Genomic DNA, 18,855 nt, shown 5'->3' with positions numbered 1-18,855 from the left:
GCGCAAGTAAAGTTAAGCACGCAAATTATGCAGTAATGCGCAAACTATTTCTAAATGTTTTTAACGCTTCCGAGCAGACTTGAATTCTGTTAAGAACGCACGAGGGCCTTGCCGCAGGCAAATGACAGTTCACTGGCTTTGCCGCTTGAAGACGGTGAGCGATTTCCCGCTATATACCTGCAATACAAGCCAATGGCCCTACGTAGAAAGAGGAACACAAAGCTAAAAACTGTTAACAACAACTCGCCCGGACGTTATTGCTAATAGTTTCATGTTTTGCGAACATACACTAGCAACAATAATGCGTACCAAAGGGGGTCGGGCGCATACGCACCGCATCACCTGCAAGCGCGCTCTTCTTTCGCCGTCTCGCCCCTCCTTTTTTTAAATTTTTGTCCCGCAAAGGTTTAATCTCGCAAATTAGTACCCGCGGACCGGCTTCATAATGAATGCACCAGTAGAAAGCGACCGACATAAACGGGCGCGGTTCGTTGCGAGGAGCACGTGACCCTCTGTCTCTCTCCTCCCCGTCGATTAGCGGCAAACAGCGGGAAAGAACGATAATGAAAGCTCGGCTTGGGAGAGAGTTCGGGAACTGCTATAGTATAAAGCACAAAGCGACCTTCCTTCAGGTCGATCCCGCGCTGGTTCCGAGACCACGAGCGAAGTGCGAGGCGTCTCTGCGAGCGGGTGCTGGCCTACAGCTCGGGACGGTCCTGCGCCGGGGTCCGCTCGGTGCGCGCGGAGTAATGACATTATTACGTGCTCGAAGAATCAATCGGATTGGCACAGCGCACCGCCCCCAACTGGCGAGGCCGCGAGAGCAAAATTCGCGCACGCCTCTGTTTATCTCGAGATGAAGCCGGTCCCGTTTCTCTTCGCACTCGAGGTTTCCCATTGTGCATTCCTGTGTGGTCACTTTCATTTATGTTAGTGCTGTGTATTTACATAGCATCCGTGCGGTGGTGAAATCGTAGTGAGGGCTACGCGTTCTATCCCATTTTTGCCTTGCGCGATCGAGCTTTTGTTTTTTATTGTTTCCCCTACCACCTCCCCTTCCTCATAGACTTGAACAATGGAATGCAATCACGGCTCCTCTTTCACGCGCAGCCGCGGGTATATATGTCAGGCACGTCTCGTCGGCCCTCCTCCCTTCTTCACCACTCCTGTTCGCTCGTCCCCGCGGAATATGCGCGGGCGAGCGCTGTAAATTCAAAGCTTACGCCATAAGCCTGCCACGCCTTGCGCCTCATATTGAGTATGCAGCCTGCTCCCGTTGTCGCATACTCCACGGCGCAGTCGCAGTTGGAGCAAACGTGATAAGTCTTGAGGCGAGGGACGTTGGCCACGAAGTCGCACTGATACACGAAAGTTAGAACTAGTGTGCGTCAGCGTATGAATATGCGATTGTTTAAGCGTTTTTATTTGGCTGGAATCTGTACGAGCTTGTGCAGCACTGTAACTTTCATAAATGCGCTGCTGTTGGCGAACTTCGGGTCTGGCGATCGACCGTCACACGGTGCAAACCTGCCCCTAGCCCGCTGAAACATGTGTGTGCTCTTGCCGAGCAACTTCAAATGTGAGAGAGACGAGACCAGAGGTGAGAACAAATGCGCCAGCAATTTTTTCACGAGAAGTCAATGTTAAATACGAGCACTCCCACCAATATATTATTTTGGCCAAGGGGAAAAAACAACACAAAAGAGACAGGGGCGTTAAACAGAATAGGGGCCGAATTCACACAACTTCTCGTTTGTGTTTTTCTTTTCTGTCTTTCTTTTTTTTTTGCCATTGACCAGCTACCTTCTCTAATCATTCTATGCACAGCTCCGGAATAGGCTGAATTTTTTTTTACGAACAATTATAGCCTAAGAGCGTTTTGTGGTTGCGAGTCCAGGTTTCAGGTTGCGTAGACGTTGTTATGGTGGAAGGAGACAAAACAAAACGATGACGACAACAGACCTTTGCAAGAACATTGCTTCTTTCTCTTTATTTCTTTTTTTGAAGGAATGAAAACAAATTCTAGCATAATTGCTGTGAGAGAGAGAGAGAGAGAGAGAGAGAAATAGAAGAGAGGAAAGGCAGGCAAGTTAACCAGACGCACGTCCGGTGTGACTTTCAATTGAAATGTTACAGATGATAACAGCGCCCCCTATCGCACGCGTTCTTCGGCACTACCGTTGTTTCCTGTCACATCGTGCCCTCCGAGATCTGGGGGCGCGCACCTGTCTTGGACGCCTAAGCCAGCGTTGAGCGCGTAGAGCGCGAATTGTGCGCATCGTTGCGGGCATCACACTCCCTTATGCAATGTTTGAATAATGCTCAGACCTCACGGTTTCATTCCCTTCATTCTCTTTATTTACAACGCTGCACTTCTATCACGTTCTTAGTTATCGCTCACAGTAATCGTTGCAGATTGGCTGATGGGAATGGGAACTCAGGTTACAACAGAGTGGCGCCTCTTAAACACTTATCGTCATTGATAATGCTACTGCTTTTACGAAGGTGACGGTGTAATAAATAAATAAATATGTAATAAAGTTCCTAAGAACAATCTACACCTCTTGGTACAGGTCGCTTGGCACCGATACAAATACTGAGAGGTTAAAAAATAACAGAAATAAGAATTCGTGAAATAGAGAGAGAAAGGATGCACAGAAAGGAAGGGAGTTTAACCAGAGGCAGTTCTTGTTGGCTGCCATGCACGAGGGGAAGGAGTAGGCGGACAAAAATAGAAAGACAGCAGAAGGGGGAGAGCGAAAGAAAGAAGGTAAAAGAGCACCAAACCCACGCAAGCTCTATGAGAGCCGAGCGTCTCTCCGATAGAACACAGGAGGGCCTGTGGTAGTAACAAATGTGCGGGCCTTCAAAAATCAAACATCATCCAATCACACAAATAGCTCGCATAACTTTTGAGTGGACCCACGAGCAATAATTGAAAATTGAAATAGAAGGACACTGCGAGAACATTTAGTACAGGCCCTGCTGCGTGCGGTGGATGATTGCGAGAGGAATGGAATCGAGCGAAAGAAATCCGTGCATTACACCGACCCTGTTTTTCTCTTGAGGAGTATCAAACCCCTCCGTCCCTAGGAAAATGTATAGACTCCTAGAAAAAAAAAAGAAAGCAATGACCGAAAAATAAAATCAGTAGTCTCACTGCTCATAAGCTCAAGTATCACAGATCGGCTCAGAATGGAGTTTTCGCATAGTTTTACAGAGATCGCGGAGCGCAGTGTAAATTGCCGAGTTCAATTTACGCCTTTCGGACAGCTGTGGCGCATGAAAAAGCAAAAAATATCAGACGAAGCGGTATGATTAATATTGAAAGCCTCTAGTGAAGGTTTCGAAGTTAGCCAATATTTCTGGACTCGTTTAGATTAGTCGCGGTTATCAGTAGTAAGAACTATAATGTTGCACTGCGCCAGCAAATTATGGAAGCCACAGGCATGCACACATTAGTTAAAAGAACGCTTGGGTTTTGGTTACAAACAAAATAAATCGTGCACCGATGTGCACTGTTCAGTTATTGTCTTGTTCAAGCTGATGATGCACTTGAAGGAGTTCACAAATTATACCTTTCCATCCTTACCCTTCGTTTTCGCCTCTCACTAGTAATCAATAATAATTTGTTCGACATACTATAAGAATGTGTACATGACAATGTCCCCACAAAGTATCAGCAACGGTTTCCTCAGCGCTTCTAAGGGATTCTCACAAAATCGTCAATAATACATTTCACCCTCGTAACGTAATTACCTTCACAAATGATGCGATGAATGGCCGTAGTTAAATTGAGTCGTGGTTACAATAAAGGAAGGATATATTACTCAAAGTTCGTGTTTACGTAACTAAGTGATCTATTGCACGCAACCGGTGGACGCGCAAATAAGAGGACGGGTCCTGCCAAGCTGTAGCTTAGTTAGTGTTTATAGCAAGCACGCTCAAACTGACCACGCACACAAACGTCATACCACACAAGTTTAGTTGTCAAGCAGGGCTTTGAGCGCGAAAATCTTACGCGGAACCTCATGTTTCAGCCACACGGAGCGTGTGGCTGAAACATCCGCCGCTCGCGTGCCGTGTACAACGGCCCCATATACGCCGTTGGGTAAGCGCCTCATACAACGTCCCGGTGCTAGCATCGTGCCGGACACGATACCTGCATCATAGAACACTGGTGGCCCATTGTCCAGTCATGCGCGGTTCACCAGCTTATAGTGCAACCGGCGCACGCGACCCTTGCTGCAGCCACGACAACACCGCATCGGCGGGGTCAGACGCGGGAGCTGCGGCGCCTGCCGCTTGCGCGCGTCGCACATATATGGCTGACATGCTCGCGTATAATGTCAGCGTACGTGCAGGGTGACTATACCGCAGCCGGCTTTCCCTGGGCCGCTGCGCCCCAATCGACGCTGCAGTAAGCGTACCATTCACCTTGCGCCGATTCGCGCACGGAGTAATTTGTCATTGTGATGTCCCGTCTCTCTGTTCATGTCGACAGTGTTTTCGCTGTCTTCGTTATTCCTGCCAGCACCAATACACAGGTAGACAGCCTACTGCTCGAACAGTGACTATTGGCTTCGCGCTCGGTTCTGGGTGCTGCGCGTTCGTAAACGTATACGGCGAGTACCACCACTGCCAGTAATGGGAGTCGCAATAAAGAGAGGACGGCACATGCGACTGGCCGCTTATTTCCACCTTCTTTCCGCTACCAACGTGCGCGAGCGGCCGCGCGTTACGGCGGCTCTGATGGGTCGCACCTAAAAGCAGCTCGCAAAAAAAAGGGGGGGGGGACAATGAAAGAAAAAACAAAAACAAAAAGCGAACAAATTCGCCGCAGACAACCGACCTGCTCTCCTCAGCCGCGTCGTCCCCTTTCCTCGGTCTCTTGTCGAGGGAGAGCCTGGCCGAAGGCGAGCAACACAATTACACCCAGGGGCACGCAGGCGCAGCCGGCGTACTACACAGCTGCGAAAACGGCGCCATTAAACGCCCGCGTGGCGGAAGCCGCAGCGCCGTGTTCGCAAGCTGAGCAATATGAAGGAACATGTGTTCTTTAGCGCGCCGGCGGTACCAGATACATACCTTTCTACTGTTGCTCCTTTCTTTATCTCGCTTTGTTTGTTGGTTGGTATTCTTTTTTGCGTCGCTTTCTCCCTATCGTCTCTCTTCTGCACTCCTTACTCTTCTGCTTGTCTTGTTTCTACTTTCTCTTTATTTATGAAACCGAATATTGGGCTCGCCGCTCGCGACCTTTCTCGCCTCGTGTGTTGGGCTTATTGTTTGAATGTCTCTCAGGCTGCTTCGGTCGCGCGCAATCGTGCCTCCGCAGGTCCTTCCCCCACGTTGTTACGGCGAATACCCCGCCGTCGAACTTCTTATTTTACCGGCATCTCTCTCTCACTCTCTCTCTCACTCTCTGTCGCAAAATCACCCTCTCGCAATTTCCTCTTGTTTTCACTCGTAATTCCGCCGTCAAGCCTGGCGACGTGCGTGGCACGGACGCTGCTGTCTGCCAGGGCGCCGCTTATGCCGCCGTATAGGTGGCGGGACCCTTTGATAACGGGCGGCCGTATTTTCCTAGACCCCCATTACCACGGACAACGAAAAAGGCTATAAACACTTTATTTGACTGTCTTTCATTCGGCGGCATCGGGAGCTGTCTCCGAAACACAGCCATGGCCTCTTACGTCAGTCACTGGTATATCCTTCCATGCCTCTCCACCCCATTCTTCTTTCTACGACATCAGTACCCCTTGCCCCAACCGTGTATAGACTTTCCTCCTCTTTTTTTTTTTTTCGCACTGACCTGAGGCTCCGTACCCTCTGTGTCGGAATGTTGCGTGTTGATTAAGGGAAGCGAGGAAATTATTGGCGCCTGCCTCGCTGCCTTGGACATTCCCATTTTTACGGCCCTTGAAAATGGCGCCTCGTAAACTGCGGAGCACTTTATCACGCTCTATAATTAAGAAGCCGCTCACGCGTGTGGCATTTTGTGACGCCATACGAAATTTCATCGCTTTCTTTTTCATGCGAGAATAAAAAAAATAAAAAAGCCGTCCCTGAAAGAAAATTTTCGTTGCATTATTGTTAATTTTTTTTTTTTTTTTTTTATGAGGGGGCCTGTCAGCTCTCTAAGCGTAAAGGATGAGTTTTACGCGGCGGGATGAGTTCATGCATTAGTAATTTCTCATTTACTATACTGCTGTAATGTTTGCCACTATTTCCCTTATAGTTATTTGTCTCATTCACTCTCGGTAGTACATCGTGTTGGCACTTTCGAGCGCACAATTTTCTGACCCTCGTGTTCTTACGTGTGCTTTCAAGTGGTGGGATATCAGGCTTTATTGTTTATTCCCGAGCGATACCGATATTGCGAGCTAGTCATTGAATTTGGGGAGACATGGCTGGAATCAAGTCATGCGTTGTGGTTTCGAGGTCATCTTGTTTTTTGTTTGTAAGAATCGCAGCTGCGGCCGATGTGAGGTGGGCTGTGAGAAGGTTTTCCTCGGTATGAAACCGCAATCGCGCGCTTAATTCTCTGTATGTACGCTTCGCGACACCGCTTTTCTTTTATATCAAACTCAAAGTAAAAAAAAAAGAATGTATTCTTACGTTATGTAAAATTCGTATGAAAATGATAGTGCTTATTCGAGCGTGTATCCATAGAACACTTCGGAGAGGGATTTTGATGCTCTATTAAAGATATTTTAATAATATCTTCGTTTCACTGTAGAGTTACTAGAAAGTGAGGCCGCCACAGAAGCGTTACTACACGATCTGACGACCGCTGCTGTAGAGCTTGAGATGTAGTGGGCATTTCTGGCGACGAGTGTAGATACGCCATGAGAGACAGATGCTTGATACATTTGTGAAAGCAAAATGTTATATCAATTTCCGCGCCGCCTATAGTCTGATACCATCTGCTGTCCGAAACCACTCATTTCAGAAAAGAATGTGAGGCTAGACTCAACGGTGTTTGTCAGTCGGTGAATAACAGCGAGCGTTTCCACAAGAAGACTTGTCTTTGCCAGGGCAGCAAACACGGCTGCCCTGGCCAAAACAAGTCTTGTCGAAACGTCGGCTCTAGCGGCATTCCTTGTTCGACCACTGTTAATAACTTCAAGCCTCTATCTTCCTGCGAATTTCTGCCTCGTTTGGATTCAACCATGGAACTTATCGTCAATGACAACTCACTGAATCTGGGTCCTAGAGCAGGCGGTAAAAGCTCCTCACATTATGCGCAATAACGCACGTTTCAAGAAGTGTGCAGTCTCGTTGCACAGTACATTTTAGAAAAGCGGGAATCCGTCCGAGCTATCAGCGACAGACGCTGCAAGGAGGAGGTGCAGAGGACGGTTTTCAATCTGCAGAAAGAAGCCTTATTTTTTGCCTTTGTGATACTGGAACTCTGTACCTTGATGAGAAATAAATTGTACTCGTAGGTTGTACTTGTAACAGCGTGTATGTCATTACGCAATTCGTTGGTTCGCCACGGCAGCTTACGTCTTCCGCCCGTAAGCCGGCGGCTCAGTGGCTATGACGTTCCTCTGCTGAGCACGAGATCGCGCGCTTAATTCTCGGCCGAGGGGGGGGGGGCGCATTTCGAGGCATGAAATGCGGTGACGCTCGTGAACCCAGATTTAAGTTCACATTGCAGAACCCTAGGTGGTTAGTCCGGAGTCCACCACTGCAGGGGGTATCTGTCATAACCCACGGTGTCGCTTAGCGGCTTAAACCGTATCCGTCTGTGGCGAGAGGCTTACTAATAAGGATTGCGCAGCGGAAAAGCGGACAAGTGCAGCACGCGCCTGAATCAGCAAAAAGCCGAGAAAGCCCGCGATGAGCGAGTGAGCGTTTATTCCGGCCCTCTTTGCTACCTCAAGTGCGAGCAAGCGTTTCTTTTGTCTCTGCCTTCACACCACTGCCGCACTAAGGCGAAACCATGACAGGCGCACGCAGCCCGCCGCGTTCGTTTGAACTCACTGCGCTTCACCGCACCGGGGACTTGCAGTCGGACCCATGGTACAACAGTGCTATGCTAGTTCACGCAACCGCAACTCGATCCACCTTTCTGGCGAAGCTGCGAGACGGAGTTTAATTCTGGTAACCTTGCACGTGATCAGTACACCGGCGCCTGGCACCGGCGAAGTGGCGAAAATTGGTTTTAGCAACACTATTTACGCGCAAGTCCATATATACTGCGTCTTCCACAACCGATATAACCAACAACGCTACGTGCGATGACTGCGGTCGCAAGGAAACTGTATCGACCGTATACTCCGTGCCAAGAGTTCGACGAACACTCGTCTCGTCTGGTCGAGTAGCCTGCGTGTCACGGTTTCCGAACCCGTACGAGTTTGGAAACGTTGAGTGGCCGCAGTCATTAATAAAGCACCGAGCGCGAGGCGATATCACGGCTGGTCGTGGTGACCTGTCACCACACCGGACAATGAATACCGTCTGCGTTACTTGCTATTTGGGGAGCTCTTCAAAAAATGGCGAAACCTGACAATACCAAATGAGTTTAATGACACTCCTTTCGCCGTTTTCGTAACCGTTCCGCGCCATAAACTCCTCACTGAAAATTTGTTCCCACAGCAACGTTAGATTAAGTGAGCGAAAAAGAGGGGCGTTCTTCCTTTTTGTTAGCTTCTTCTCTTTGAAAATAAAACAGAAGACGGAAGAGGCCTAGGAGAAGGGAAATATAAGAGCGGTGTGTAAAAGCGCTATTTATCAAAGCGATATACAGTCGCGGACAGAATATTATGGACCATAAAATCTAAGAAAAAGCTGAATATCTCCGCAACCTCGCAACGCAATCTAGTATTTGCATTTTGGACCTCGACTAGAATATGCTAACAACGTTGTCGTGGGCAGTTTTACTGGTTACTGCAACAGGCTGCTCGGGAATTGAACGTTTTCGGAGATCCCGTGGTCCATTTTATTCTGTCCGCGACTGTACATTTCGAACACTCGGAGAATATAGAATCTACACCCTTTGCCAGAAACGTTGCAGCACAAACTCTAAAAAATTGTTTTCCACCGATAAAAAAACTCAATAAATGCATGTTATCCAGTCGCTTTACACGTGCTAAGAGTGGTTCAAGGCTAAGACGTAGCCTTGAAAGGGTTCTAAACTCGCTTGGCTGCAAAGGTGTGTTTAGCAACCCACTGTTAATTCTGCTTGTTGGCGCAAGTTGGACGTTGCACGAGTTACGCAATGGCAGTACTGTCAACTCTAGGGCAATTCCCCTAGGTCTAAAACTATTGTGTATTGTTTAGGGAAATAGAGAAATTTGTTCAAATGTATGTAAATCTCGCACTATGACATTAAAACGGTGAAACTGCTGACTGTGTTCTGATTCACGAGGAGTGGATGCCCTGATCTCTTTAACGAGGTACTGCTACTACGAGTAAGGCGTTCCTACTTCTAGCTGTGATCTCGATGTCTGTGCACTCTGAATGAAATAATTAACTGTAAACGGCGAAATAAACGTACACTGGGACAATATAAGCCAAGCAGCACGGGCACATCTGGGCGTAAGCGGATACATATACCTTCGCCGAGTACGGCAATGTGGTCGTGGCGCTAAATAGCCGACTATGCACAGGTGTAGTAGAATTTACCGGGAACCACCCATAGGCAGAGAAACTTTGGACAGAGTCCCAGCGGTCATGTGTTTCGGCGAGTTTTGCCTTGGAGGAAAGATCGAAATTAGCCACGTATTTCTGCGCTCCGACGCAAGTTGACTTGTAAGTGCATAAGTGTGGTGGTGCTACCTGCGTACACAGCACGCAAATTTTTTTCTTCATATCTTTTACATTGATGTCGTGAAGTGGCGCACTGTTCTGACACTGTTACCTTTTGTAAGGGAGGTACGGCTCCCATCTTCCTTAAAATTCTAATAAGGTTTCGTGTAACCTTGGTACTTTGCTGTAGGTACTAAATGACTTTGGACAACAACAAAATATACATGTGCAGACGCCTCCTTCAGTGAGTTTGACTTCAAACAAGAGGCGGTGTTGTTAGCATAACAATTTGCACTACGATATCATTTGAACTTGGGTCCAGTGACTTCATAATATTTGAATGTTTTAAAACTAGCTAAGAAATAAATTTATATTAATAAATTTGCAGTAATTTGCATAACACAAACATTTGTGATTACAAAAATCGCATTAACAAGCTCAAGAACCACATTTTAGAAAAAGATGTAGATATTTAGGGGAATTTTTCATCCGAGTTCGAGGAACACTGGCTTCGGAGGTCGGCAGCCATACACGAAAGATACCAATTAACAGCATATAGTTAACATTAAACTCTGCATTAGGATAGGTGAAGCTCCTATACCAAGACATGGAACATAATTCAGCAAGTATCGGAAGTGTGACATGCTAAAATTATTGCGACAAGCTATTCGGCGGCGCCGTGCTTATGTGCCGTGGCCTGGACAGTGGTTTTTGTTGCACGAGAACGCGAGCTACCACACTCCTGCATCAGACCAGAAACACCTGGAAAAACATCATTTTCCTGCTCTGCCACGTTCTCCGTACTAAGCCCTTACTGCGCAATCTTTTATTTTCTTGTGAAAATATTGAAACAAGCCTTTGTTCAGGCCATGTAGGTAGATTCGATAAAGAAATGCACATTTTCAATTTTACAAACAAATGTCGCATATCATACATGATGCACCATGCGGTTACAGGTATATTTTGCAAGCATGCAGAATATAGTTGACGAGAATATAGTTGAGCAAGTGCGCGCAAGTAATGAGATGAAAAGGTCTTGCTTTGTTCTTTTGTTCGTTTTCCTTCATGAGGGCCTCATTTAGGGCGTGTCCACATGGGAAAAAGTAAACCTACGATGTTGGGTACTCTGCGGAGTTCAGCCTAACAGAAAGTCATTCCAATTGCGCAATACCTGAAAAAGATTTCTCACTCATTAAAAAAAAAAAAACTTGAAACATTGCTGCAAAAGTTCGTATTTCTCGCTGCTTTATCTAGTACAACTTTCTTTAAAATTTCTGACGTCATCCTTGCTTGGCTACTTTCTAGCACCAATATTTTGGACAGAATCATTATAACGCTTCACTTTATGTGAATTTTTTTCTTTGCATATTTGTTTGGAGTGAGAGAGAGAGAATAAATTTCATTAAAAAACATGAACCATTCCACTCTGTGAAAGTCAATGACCAGCGAAGCTGTTTGGCGAACGGCACAGAGGTGACACGGAATTTTGAACAAAGGTTCGAACATATTTAATGTCCTGATCTGTAGTCACCGTGACGATATAGGTACGCACACACATTTCGCGTATAACCTCTGTTATTAAATGTGTCCGGCACGTAAGAGAATGTATCCCTCATACCCCTTAAGCAATGGCTCATGCCCTCGTAAACGCGGCCTGCCTCCCCATTACGACGACAGAAGAGAAGTGAAATTCTACGCTGGAATGATGAGTGGCAACGGAGCCAGCTGTAGGAAGACGACACTCTAGCCAGTGCTGATGATGTTGGTTTGTGTCCCAGGTGTGACAAGGGCAGTTAAAGGGCGCATTCCAGGTCCCCGAGCCAACAGGGGTATGCGTCATTGAGCTTGGACCCTTACTGCACGATCACCAGGGTCGGCCCACATGATGATAGTTTCTGCACACAGACGCCACGAAACCACGGATCTTAGCCCTATGCAGCTTCGCTGTAAAAAAGTAAAGTTAGCCCGTTTTTTTTTTTTTCGCTCTCTTTATTCAGCCAGGTGCAGCTTTCTGGTCAGCTCAATACATTAACATTGAAGATACAATGTTATATATCATGCTAAAAAATAGACGTAACATTTCTTCAAATTAAAAGGATAACTGCGCATATAACTACTGAAAATGAGCAAACTTTCCTGTGCTGAGGAAGTAGTTCACAAACAGAAAACGTCTTATCCCTCGTGCGTTTTGCTCGGAGCGAGATGAGAGAACGCGAATAGCCGGTTGCACCATTCATTTGTCGTGAGCGTAAAGCCCATTCCGAGAACGACGACGAATTCCTGGAGGCGCGGGCAATCTGGTTTCCACCACGGTCCCTAGAGTTCGTTTTTAGTACCCACGCAATTTCTCTGCCGTTGGGCGACTACACAAGAAAAGTGCGAACGCATACAATTTTCTCGCAAATAACTGATGAAATTAACTCGGGTAAGATATGGCGTTTTCTAATGCATAATGTTTAAGGTATGTTAGCATCTTTAAGCGGCGGCGGCCACTTTATTTCCGTTAGAGTTACATAAGAAGAATGAAAAAATAAGATGACACCATGCAGAAAGAAAGAGACCAAATGAATACATAACGTAACATTCACTTATACAATTAAAGCCAGATCCCATAAGGTGCACCACTAAAGACGGCTAACAATATACATCACATATAGCGCAGTGAAATGTAAAATTTGATGCTGCATTCCGTGATGCCATGGCACGTAGCCACGTACGCTTTGGTTCTGCAGGTTTGGCTGCACAGCCCGTAGCGAGTATACCACCCTATAATTCGATTGTACATGCTACCGGCCGCTGTCAGTGCACGCTACATTAGCGACCTCGTAATCCAGCATTTTGGAAGGCAATGGATGGATGGATGTTATGAGCGTCCCCTTTGGAACGGGGCGGTGGCTTGCGCCACCAAGCTCTTGCTACTATGCTGCCTAATATCCTACCTAGGTTAACCAATGAAGAAAAAAAAAAGAAAAACACTATGAACTACCACGTCCAAATTTTCTGATCCCCTATTGCGAACAGTGCTTTTGTACGTCTCCGTCTTTTGTCGTTTCCCTACTTTTCTTCCTCCAATCTTCCAATCGCCTCTTACTGATGTCTATTGCGGACCTGTTTGCTTTACCACTGCTCCCGCTGAACCCAAGGGCTTCAAGGAGGCCAGTGGTGCCTAAATCGACCGCTGGGTACACGTCTTCACATTCTAATAAAATATGCTCCGTCGTTTCCCTAGCTTTACCGCAGCAAGCACATGCTTCTTCCTTCTTATATCTCGCTTTATAGGTGCGTGTTCTAAGGCATCCCGATCTCGCTTCGAAAAGTAATGAGCTTCCCTTTGAGTTATCATAAATGGTTTCTTTGCTAATTTCGTTTTTTCCTCTTAAGTAGTTACTCATGGCAGGTTTCTTTTCCATTGCCGCCACCCATGAGATTAATTCAGCCTCTCTGACTTTCCGCTTGACCTTCTTTGTTGCTGTGTTGCCCACCCCACAGGCCGCATACTTGCTGGTAAGCTTCCTAGTTCTTTTCCTCCACTGTGAATCAATGTTTTGCCTGTACAGATACCTGAACACTCTCCCAGCCCATTTACTTTCCTCCATATTCCTCAGCCGTTCTTCATACTCAATTTTACTGCGAGCTTCCCTCACTTCTAAACTAGTCCAGCCCATATCCCCTTGCACAGCTTCATTTGTAGTCTTCCCGTGGGCGCCCAATGCGAGGCGACCCACTGACCTTTGGTTCCCGTCGAGTCCTGATTGTACCCCTGATTTAAAGCGAACAACCACATTTCCAAAAGTAAGACCTGGAACCATTACCCCTTTCCACATACCTCGGAGGACCTCGTACCTATTGTATCCCCATAGCGCTCTGTGCTTCATTATGGCTACATTTCTCTTCCCCTTGACTGTTATGGTTTTTTCCTGTGTTTCCATATATCCGTTGCCTTCGTTTATCCATATACCAAGGTATTTATATTCTGTTACCCGAGGTATTTCTTGGCCCTGTATCTCCACTGTCTGTTCACTGTTTTCATTGAATACAATAACACCTGATTTTCTAACACTAAATTTCAAACCTAAATTATTGCCTTCCTGTCCACAGATATTAGCCAGACGTTGCAAATCACTTTGCTTGTTTGCGAGCAACACAATGTCGTCCGCATAAACTAAACCTGGGAGTTGCTGCTCTATTACTGTACCTGCCTGTTTGTGTGAGAGATTAAACCCGATATTACTTCCTTCTAGCGCCCTCTCCATCCTCACCATGTACATCATAAACAGCAGCGGGGATAAAGGGCACCCCTGCCTCAGTCCCTTGTTGATATGAACTTTCTCCGCGCTCCTCATCCCTTCCCATTCAACGCAAACAGTATTTTCTAGGTAAATCTCTCTCAAAAGCTGTAGACAATCGTTACATAAGCCTTCCCCTTCCAGAATATCCCACAAAATGTTGCGGTCTACGTTGTCGTAGGCTCCTGTAATGTCCAAAAAGGCCACATACAACGGTCTGCTTTCTGCTTTTGATATTTCAATACACTGAGTAAGAACAAACAAGTTATCATCCAAACGCCTACCTATTCTAAAGCCATTCTGAAGCTCTCCCAAAATGCCATTATTTTCTGCCCATGCTTGAAGCTTTAATTTGATTGCCTGCATTGCTAGCCTGTATTTTACCGATGTAATGGTCAACGGTCTATACGAGTGAATTGTCTTTCTCCCCCTTACCTTTATAAATTAAATTCATTCTACTTTGTCGCCAACTGTCTGGTATTCGTCTATCTTTTAAAGTTTTTTCCACTGCTTTCACCAGACCTTCCTTACTTTTTGGTCCCAGTTCATTTATCAGCCTAACGGGAACCTCGTCTAGCCCTGTGGCTGTGCGCTTAGGAATTTTTTCTTCCGCTCTCTTCCAGTTTAAATTTGTAAGCACCAGTTCCTTTTCAACTTGGGTCTCTTCCATGCTCTTTTTTTCTTCAAATACAACCTCGTCCTTGCCTTGGAAAGATTCGGCTGTTACTTCTTGGATGTAATTTATTGCTGCCGCTCCTTCCAGTCTGTTTTCATCTTCGTCTAGGATATGTTGTTGTATTGTTGTTGACTTCCTGCCTAATAATTTTATGTGATTCCAGAACATTCTAGGTGCGGCCTTCTTTTTCTCACGTATTTCTGACAACCAACGTTCACTTTCACCTTTTAATTTTGCTTGCACCAGTATTTGAACCATAGACTTTTTCGCCCGGTATATTTCCCATTTACTGGTTACTTCATCCTGTGGCAACTGCGCCTTCTTTGCCTGCCTGTGCTCTCGAGATGCTTTCTGTCGTTCGGCGATCGCTTTTCGTATCTCCTTGTTCCACCAGCTTTTCGGTTTCTTTTTTCCTTTCCAACGAACATGTTGTTTCTCTTTCCGTATTTCCGTCGTTATTACACTTAGAAGCTCACCATACTCCCACTCTTTACTTGGCCATTTGCCAAGTTCTTCCTCGACTCTAGTGACTGTATTTGCTATTTGTTCAGCATTCAAATTTGGACTGGCCATTTTGCTCTCCTTGCTCTCTTTCCCAACTACATATCCCATTTTTAAAATGATGCGTTTATGGTCACTCCCTATGCTGCTATGCCCTTCCTCATCAATAACCATTTCTCTCAACTTATCAGGAATTCCTTCCGTCATCAGACAGTAATCAATGGTTGATTGCCGGTTTCCCACTTCCCACGTGATCTGCCCTTCACACTTAGGCCCTGTATTCACGATCACGAGGTTATGTTGTTCGCAAAGGTCTAGCATTGACTTCCCGTTATTGTCGGTATAGCCATCTAAATCCTGTATGTGGGCATTCATGTCACCTAATAGGACAACCTCAGCACAATTCCCGAAACCCTTAATATCAGCGCTTATGCATTCCACTAACTCTTTATTCTTCTCTGTGCAATTTTTTCCGGTCCAAAAATACGTAACTCCCAGCCAAGTTTCTTTCCCACTCATTGTACCTGATAACCAAAGATGCTCTTGACATAGTGAATTTACTCTTTTCCATTTGGCTCCCTGATGGATGAGCATTCCGACTCCCCCTCCCTTTCTTTCCGACTTAGTTCTGTTGCACCCTTCCCATACATAATTCTCAATAACTGGCGGCTCTTCTGAGTCTCTAAGGTGCGTTTCTGTAACCGCATACACCCCTATTTGTTCTCTATGTAACTGCTCCTCAATCTCTGCCCACTTTTCCTTTCTTCTGCCGCCCTGCATGTTTATGTAGCCTATTGCATGGCGAGCTCTTGTTCTTGCTTTTCTCCTTTTTCTGTTATTGACGGCGATGCTCTTCTGATGTTCCCCTAGAGGACCTTCTTTATTACTACCTACTCTGACCTCCTGAGCGCCCGCGGGCCCCCTAAAAAAGCAACAGCGCGACCCCCAAGTCGCCAGCCCACTTCTCGTGCTAGCCTGTAATTGAAGTGGATCCCATCTCGTTTAAAACCACCACAACTTCTCACTTCCCTGTTTACTTCGACAACCTCGAAGCCTTTCTCTCGGCTCATTTTCCATATTGCCTCATTGGCAGCCATTACGGCTCTTTGTACGTGACTGTCACGCACAGGCACCTCCGGCACCGTGCACACCACGATCTGCACCTGAGGGGATAGCTCGCGCAAGTCGTCCACCCCCTTCGCCAAGCGCTGGGCTAGTCCTGGCCCTTTCCTGTTCAGGACGTCATTTAGCCCACCTGCTACTACTACAAGGTTGCGCACGTGTGCATTTTCCGTGAGCTTTTCTTTTGCTCGCTCCATGACAGAACTCAGTGTCCGCCCTGGAAATGTCCCTACCGCCACTCTTTTGTCGCCTTTCACCCTCTCCACAATTGCTTTTGAGCACCCAGCCATGTTTGAGTCGCCAGCGATAATCACCCTTTCACTCTCTCCTACCTCTCCCTGCTTCCCGGTGTCCTTTTCCGCCTGATTCGGACTCGACAAAGGGCATTGTCCCCTGGGCTCCTGCTTTTCCCGCATGGTGGCCTCAAGGTAGGTGCCGCTCTTTCCAGCTTCCTCTGGCTGCAGCGTCGCCTCACTCGGGGCGTGTTGCGCTGCTTCACTATAGCTACGCCGATTCACCGGCGGCGAGCTAGCGACCGCTTGCTTTGGCTCCCTGCCTCCCACTTCGCCACCGCTTTGGCGTCCTGACCCGACATTATCCGCTGCCCGAGTCTCAAGAGCGTCGAGCCGCTTTTTCAGTTCGGCGCTCCTTTCTTTCGCTTCCTCAAGCTCGGCAACAGTCCTTACAAACTGTGCGGCCTGGGCCGCCTCCACCTTGACGAAATTTTCAACTTTCGCCTGCAGTGCTACCCGCTTCTCCTGCTCCTCCCTCAGGTTTGCCTTAAGCTCTTCAAACTTAGCCGCCCAATTCCCTTCCAGTTTTTGGACGGCTTCCCTGACGCCCTCGCACGACCTGCACGTGAAGCTAGACCCCACCGCGTCTGCTAAATTCTGGAATTTAGTCTCGTCGAGGAAGCACCAGCGCAGGCACTCGTCGCACTGCACTTGCTCCCCGTCCCCCGCGGCCTTCCCGTTCTTCGATTTCATCGCAATGCACTCTATGCAATACGCCCCCTGTTGTGAAGTCGGGGGTCCATGCGACCAACCAAGTTTCCATGGATGGTGCCGTGCCAGGTGCCGGGAGAAAGGGTTCAGAGCGACGTTTAAGAGAACGAAAAAAAAGAATTATATGCAAAAAAATTACATGGTTGAGTTCCACAATACGGCTACCACTATCGGAGCACAGTATGGTAGCGTCTTTGCATGTCCGAGTGTCTCACTGTTTCCCCTCCTCCCCTCACCGCCGTCTGGATCCGCTTTTTATGTCCTGCGTCGTCATTGTTCAGTCGCTTCATCCCTATCCGGCGTCAGGAGACCGATGACCTCAGGTCCCACTAATCCAGAGGATTGTTGCCCTTTCCCTCCGACGGGAGTTTTGTCGAAATACACGCACATCACTGGGCACAAAGTGGGGAACTGGGATCGTACACTTACTCCGTCTCCGGCGTGGTCGCGCCAATTCGTGCGGCTGACAGGTGTGAAGAATCGTAGCCTTGCACGGACCTCATCTCTGGCGTGGACGTTCAACATCCCATTTGACGAGGCCGTCGGCTGGTTTCCCATAACTGCTTTATCCGTGACCGGAGTTTTGTGGCGGAGTGAACGGCCGACCATAACAGCCTTGGTGGGCTCTCCGTGACGGTCATGAGAGACGACGTTGCTATCTTCAAGCGAGCTGCCTTGAAGTGAATGATGAGGCGTGACAACTACATGTCGCTGGGGTGGCATCCCCTACTCTGAAGGGCCGCCGGGCACAACAGCCCATAAGCGGATTTCCCCGTGCGAACGCCTGAAGCACTGCAGTTTCCGCCTTTATATTAGAGAGCTTTAGTTTAGGGGACGCAAGGCGTTGTCGCCCCTAGCGCTTCGGTGCGTTTGTGTTTGGGTACTCAAGCAGAGACACGTTATATGTTAGCGGCCCCAAACGCAAGCCGCACTGAGGTCGCATGCGCTCGCAGCGCCATCAGCGTCTGATCGTTGCTGCCTTATCGTTTTTTGTAAGTATGAAATCAAGCACATAAAGTAAAATACATAAAACTATTTTTCTTAAAAGGAGTTAATATTACTTAAATTATGGGGTCTTACGTGCCAAAACAACTTTCTGATTATGAGGCACACCGTAGTGGAGGACTCCGGAGATTTCGACCACCTGGGGTTCTTTAACGTGCAGATTGAGGTGCATTTAATGCACCTCAATCTAAGTCAATCAATCCACGGGTGTTTTAGCATTTCGCCCCTATCAAAATGCGGCCGCCGTGGCTGGGATTCGATCCGGCTACCTCAAGCTCAGCAGCCCAACACCATAGCCACTGAGCAACCACCGCGGGTAGGACTCAATAAAAACGATGTCTGTCGACACTAGGCAAAATATTTATAAGAATATCAACGCGCTTAAATACGACTGAGGCCGAGCCGAAGCAATCCAAATATACGTTTGGTAAACTGTAGTTAGGCGTCTTGTGCAGCATAATCCGTTGTGGTCTGTGTTCTGTTTATTTAGAGCCTCCTGCAAATT

General features: G+C 47.2%; 1 protein-coding gene across 2 annotated transcripts in view; it reads right to left on the bottom strand.

Moving 5' to 3' along the window:
• Positions 1-18,855, bottom strand: part of LOC126547100 (uncharacterized) — a 151,444-nt gene that overhangs the window by 33,034 nt on the left and 99,555 nt on the right. The window contains exon 1 of one of the 2 annotated variants that reach the window (XM_055062824.2): positions 4,853-5,057. The exons of the other annotated variant lie outside the window; for it this stretch is intronic. The gene's annotated coding sequence lies outside the window, so the exon portion shown is untranslated. Of the gene's footprint in view, positions 1-4,852; positions 5,058-18,855 lie in introns of those variants that run through there. 2 annotated transcript variants of the gene reach the window in all.

Source organism: Dermacentor andersoni, chromosome 1 (assembly GCF_023375885.2).
Source record: "Dermacentor andersoni chromosome 1, qqDerAnde1_hic_scaffold, whole genome shotgun sequence".
Lineage (NCBI taxonomy): Eukaryota > Metazoa > Arthropoda > Arachnida > Ixodida > Ixodidae > Dermacentor > Dermacentor andersoni.
The sequence above is the reverse complement of the archived record's forward strand: the minus strand, read 5'-3'. Positions and strand labels throughout refer to the sequence as shown.